General features: G+C 43.8%; 1 long non-coding RNA gene across 4 annotated transcripts; it reads right to left on the reverse strand.

Annotated features, from left to right (window-relative positions):
* Positions 1-2,788: 2,788 nt before the first annotated feature.
* Positions 2,789-6,000, reverse strand: LOC127330951 (uncharacterized). 4 transcript variants are annotated; one of them, XR_007869474.2, is made up of 9 exons: positions 5,607-5,998; positions 5,436-5,529; positions 5,304-5,361; positions 4,815-4,903; positions 3,921-4,000; positions 3,692-3,761; positions 3,491-3,572; positions 3,177-3,240; positions 2,791-3,079 (listed from the first exon to the last, which is right to left on the reverse strand). It is a non-coding gene; the product is annotated as an uncharacterized lncRNA (long non-coding RNA). The 4 variants fall into 4 exon arrangements; XR_007869472.2 differs by having other exon boundaries at positions 2,789-3,079; positions 3,692-4,000; positions 5,607-6,000; XR_007869473.2 differs by having other exon boundaries at positions 2,789-3,079; positions 3,692-4,000; positions 5,457-5,529; positions 5,607-5,999.

Below are 6,000 nucleotides of genomic sequence, written 5' to 3' on the forward strand. Positions count from 1 at the left end.
AATAGGAGATCACTGGTGTTTATGTGCACTAAATCTCTGTGCATTTCACACGGTCGACTTTCTGCCACAAGATGTCTGACATGGAAATTAAACGGAGACCCGTGGAGAGGCTTGGCCCCAGCAAGGCACCCTCTGGTGGTCTGGTTAGACATTTAGATTTCGCGACATTTTAGACATGCTGTTTTGGCTCGTAGTTCAAATACACCTATAAAAAGCGCATTCCAGATATATTTTAAAATGGTTTTTTAAATGTTAATGTCACGCCCGAGACCGGCCCTGGACGAGACAGCCGCCGCGCGCCTATAAACCGAGAGGCTTATACTCGCGCAAGGCTAAAAATACAGGCGAAAACCAGCACAGTGGATCTCGAGAAACTCATCTATTCGTATTTTCTTTATAATTACACCAGAATTATAACTAGATTCTCTAATCGCTTCCCGCCCGCTGGTCCAGCCTAAACATCAAACGGAGATATTCTAAAAACATTGGGGAGCTGGGGTGAGTACGACAAGTCATACTCAGCAAACCGATTATACACATTCATGTAAATTGTAAAACAGAAATGCTTTTCAAAAACAACGACATGTGGCTAATGTATTAAGCATATTAAAAAGCATGGTGCCACACATGAAAGTAAGTTTCCCTACCCGGGAATTACAGGGGTGAAATTCACACTTTTACACTCTGCAGAGGGGTACTCCGACATCGACAGTCTTGACTAGGTTGCGCTAGTCAAGCAGTGTTCTTATACCCACTAAGACCCGGACACTCTGACCTACTGATGCCGGTCGCTCCTATGGATCCATCACCGACACGTTCCCGAACAGAGGCCGTCCCCAGCGGAGAACACAGACAGTCCCATACTTGAACTGTGACCGGTACAATATGTTTACCTTCGTAGCACCAAGTTTGCTCTTATAAAAACATGTATCTCTCATGTTGATCACTTTCTATCGATATTCGCGCTAATGCCCGATTCGTACCGGTGGCTCCAGCGGATCCATCACCGCGTAACGACACCGGCGAATTAGCCCACGAATATCTCCGATACCATCTACCAACTACTATATCATGTATTTAACAACAATATGTATTCTACAAAAATACATGAAGGGTATAAAGCAGCTTGCCTCGGTTAAAGAAAATCCATAGCTCGACCAACTCGACTCTCCTAAAAATATGATAAGATGCCCATAAGTATATGCCAGGTGAATCGCCACTCTCGTACGACGCTTCATCTCGTCGGAACCATGTACGCATGCAAGGCCCCGGCTACGATCTCTCACCACGTCCTCATCGCACTCTCTTTCTCTATCTCTCTCGCTCCAGTTTTCTCACACTCTGACTCTGATGGATGTTGTGTGTGAAGTGCCGCAGGCCTGCAGTGCCGGCCAGAGCGAGATCCACTACGCTATCTATTTATAGTGCTGGACGTCGGTTCTAAGGTCAGCTAAAATATCAAGCTGCCGCTTTGCCGCTCGACGCTGTTTAGAATATCAGCTGGCCGACATCATGCTACTAAGCAAAACTAACTCGCCCATCAACCTGGCATACATGCAACGCTAGCACTTGCTGACTCATCCGTTTCAGCTTGCCAACAAGGAAGGTATGCCCACTATATGATGCCACGTTTCCTTTGTCCTAATTTTTTTTTTTTTGAGCAACCGGCAGGAGCTCTGCCTTTTCATTAAGAAGAGGGAAATTTGGCCAGTTTATAAGGGAAACTGGCCGAAAACCGATACAAACACAACACCGTGTTCGGTTTAAAAGAAAACCAGACAAAGAGAAAAGCAAAAGACGGCACAGTTTTCTGGGAGAACTGGCGAAAACCCGCACACCTGGCCACACGACCTGGATAAACCAGGTCTGGAGCGCCGCCGAATGGCACCAGCACGACGGCAACAGCGAGCGCCACGACTGCCCGGTCCACGTCCCTGGAAAGGAAGTCAGAGCCGAAAGAGACGGCTAGGCCTTTCAAGCTTCGAGGGGTGAGGCAGGCCGCAAGGCAAGCCAGCGGGACTCGCGCACCGACGAAACACGAAAACGTCGACCCAAGCAGTAGCCAAGGCATTGCCGGGGGTGGCTCCCAAACATTCCGAAAAATGACGCCTCCAAGGAGGTGACGACGTCCAAAGACGCCGCCGTCATTCAATCCAGCGCAGCAGGATTTGGGTTTTCACCCCGGAATGATGGGCGGAGGTGTGTGAGGACTCCACGGCAACGCCTCCAAGGAGGAAAACGACGCCCTCGAGCGTCGCCGTTGCCGGCACCGACCGAGTCGGGCAAGACTTTCGTCCGGAGACCTACAACCCCGCCAATGTCAAAGACAGTCCAAACCCCGGACGAGCACAAACCACCACAACAGGGGCGCCGCCCACGCCACAGAGACATACCCTGCCGCCCACACAGCCAGAGGCATATCATCAACACACACTACAACAAGACCCCGCCTACAGCAACGCATTCATCTGTATCTAAATGCCAATATAGGCGTTGCTAGCGCTCCTACCAACGGATAATGATGCGTTGCGTTTTTGGGTGTTGCAAGGGTATAATGCAACGCATATAGGTCCGTTGGTAACTATTAGATAGAGCGTTGCAAAGTGGCAACAGATGTCAAGCAACCGTAGTATCCGTTGGTACATAAAATTTGCGGATTAAATAATTTATTTGAAAACAAATATTGATTTTTTATATTGATTTTTTTGGACCGGGTGGCTTTGTAGCTTCAAATATTGCAGTATTTGTTTCCTCTTACATACATAGGGCAACACAGATATTGCAGAATATTAATGCAGTGCATGAAGAAATACTTCCACATATATAATTAAAATCACCATCCATTCACGAAAATTATCTTACGAGTACACATCTTACAATCTTGCATCATAATATGATATCTAACTAATCCTATATATATATATTCCTTCTCGTGCTCTGCCTTTTAATGTAGCATTTGAATGTGGCAATTCTTGCAAAATGAATGTTCCCATTTTAGAACCGATGTGGCTAAAAACAGTAGAACAGGTGCTGCTCGTTTGGCGTCAGAATCATGTAGTTCGCATCAGCTTTCTGGCAACTACAATTTCATCAAGATTTAAAGCATTCTCAGTAGCCGACATTGCCCGAAGGCTTGAATAGAAACATGATCCAGCTGAGACAATTACATGGCCTACCTACGATCCTCGAAGAAGATTACAATGCCATACGACGTCGTGCCCTTCATATCATCATTCACATCTGCAAACAGTAATGGAGCAACAGGTGTCAGCTCCAAGTTCTATCAACTCCACTGTCCGTAATTTGCATAAAACTAATAACTACTTCATGTTCAGTTTCTCTACTTCATCATAATACATGGACGGACAAATATAAAAATGAGATGCTTATTGTAGATTTGGTTCTTCAAAGTGCGAGTCTTTTGCTTTAGAAAAGATGAGTTATTTGCTCTTGTTTGTATGCAGAGGTATATTAAGATAGGCTCGCAAACCTGTGACGCTAAGTGTAAAGGATGGTCTCCACCATGACTTGAATGCCAAAGCCACAGACGACTTGGAAGGACCTGTATGTCCCTATTGAGAAGAATAGAGCAATCGGCATCAGAAGAAAAAAACTGAAGCTGTATAATACTTGTTTGAAGGCCTAACTGATGAATGGGTCTACATGACCTTCAACATGAAGTTCTTATTACCTTGCCAGCTTGCGGCTAACTTAAACAAGTTGTTGTTAGCGCTCTCTGTTGGTTTTATCCTTTATCGATCCTAACAACAAGTACAAAAATAAACTAGTCAGCTGATTTCATGAAAAATCAAAGTTATCCTTCTTCCTCTAAGGCGGTAAGGCTTACCCTCTAGCCAACTCAGATATAGTAATTTCTACTACATATTTGATCAAAAACATGTCAATAGGGTATACTCAACTTGATTAGATGTTAAAAGACATGCAATTCTGCAACACAGATATCTTCACGCTGCTAAGCACCTGTCTGCATGCTTGTTTCCTACAAAATTGAATAGATACATCAATTTAAATAATACTAAGAATTTGGTAGTATGCATGTACATGTAGAGAAAAGTCTAAATACTTAATCTGACAGGGACAAGTACAAATCGACATATCACTCGCATAACATAGGAGAAGCAGTGTGCGGAGAACATTTCAGAAACCACGAAAAAAAATGCTTGACCATAGTTTGCATCAAAAGAAATAGAGGCATATAGTATGATTGTTGAAAAAATAGAGTACTCAACCAATTGATTAAAAGGCCCTTCAGTCCTAGTTTAATGGACCTTGAATGCAGTGAACTTTATCATGAGCAGTATTTGAATTTTTAGTCAAGAAACATACTCAATTCTACATTTTTGATAGTACATAATTAGTGTTTCCTCGGGATTTTTTCCAGATCACCTGACCTCCACTTCCGCCCATTCATAGTGTCACCATGAATATATCCATGCAGCTCTACACTAACACTCTAAATGAAGTAGATGAGGGAAAATCATCAATATGCTAGCTGTGCACAATGTTACACCAGCTTTGGTAGGCACGATATGAATTGATATATTATCACAGTAAGAGGTACTTCACCAGAATTTCAAATTCTATGTCACATGTGTTGTTTGCTTGGTAGTCAGGGCGTTTACCTACAAGTTATTGGATTTTTTTAGTTTTATGCAGTTACAGCCTAGATAGTTCACACGCTAAAAGGGAAGGAGTTAAGGACTATAGCAGGAGCATCGTTTCAGTACACATAAATGATTAGAGTAACTACAAAGACAAAGATAAGATATTTTGTTCTGCACATTCAGCTTTACCGAGGTATCCTTCAGCAAGCAGTTGAGTTCATCTACAACTTTGGTGTTCTTCCCAAGCGCCTCCTCAAGAGCCTTTCTATCTTCCTCAGCTGCCATTGAATTGTTTTGACAGTTAGGACTGAACAGTGTGCAAGAAAAAAATGCCAGCACAAACACTATACTCAAACTTCCTGACTTACAACAATTAAACTAGGACCATTATAAGGTTAAACTAGCTTGCTACGATACACAGGAGTATGTTTCTGCCTAACTTACAACAGATGTTCAACTGGTAATGAAATTTACCATAGCTATGTCATTATGAGTTAAGTAGAACCAGATGCAGTAAGCAAAACAAAAGTCCCTTAATATAACTTTCGTAAAGGACATCTTTGTTTTAATTAAATTCTCAGATGGTCAAATTGCTAACACTAATATATGAGTTTTGAATTAATAGTGATATTCATACGAGGGAATATTGCAATAAGAGTAAGGTGACATGTTTCCTACCAAACAATGTTTGATTCTTCTTTCATCTGGATGTTTATTCATGGTAGAAGCAGAGCATCTGTCACACAAATATCCACAGTCAAGACAAACTCCAAACTGCATGCACTTCCTACTCACAACCAATCTACAAACCTCTCATCTCTGAAAGATTACCAGAAGTGCAATTACAGCAGGATCCACCACATCTTTTTATTTCTTCAGTCAGCAGTCCAACCACACACGTCATCTTCATAGAAGATCATATAGATGAATACAAAGCTCGGATAGGAGGAGCGATGATGTATTTCTATGCAACAAACGAACCTAGAGGACCCACGAGTCGCAGCTTCAATCCCCGTCCTGGCACAGGGCCCTGCAGGCGGCGGCGGAGGCCTAGCGCTGTCCGGAACCCCAGTTGACCTCCGGGCCTCAGAGCTCCACGGCGGTTCCGTGTCCCTGCGTGACCTTGAGGAAGAAGATGCAGGAAAGGTCAAGTGATGTGGCTAGGAGGAGGAGGGTAAAGGGGATGCTGATGAGGCAGCCGCGCCGCCGGTCGTCGGATGGCCTGAGGCGGAAGCACATAATAAGGGAGGATGGATTGATCTGTGGCGGCTGCTGCTAGGGTAAGCATGCATTCGAGGAGAATTCGGAATTGGGGATCGGGAGTTTTTTTTTACTGTGGAGTGGTGGGACGGGTTCAAGAAAAAGCATAGGCATG

Source organism: Lolium perenne, chromosome 2 (genome assembly GCF_019359855.2).
Source record: "Lolium perenne isolate Kyuss_39 chromosome 2, Kyuss_2.0, whole genome shotgun sequence".
NCBI lineage: Eukaryota > Viridiplantae > Streptophyta > Magnoliopsida > Poales > Poaceae > Lolium > Lolium perenne.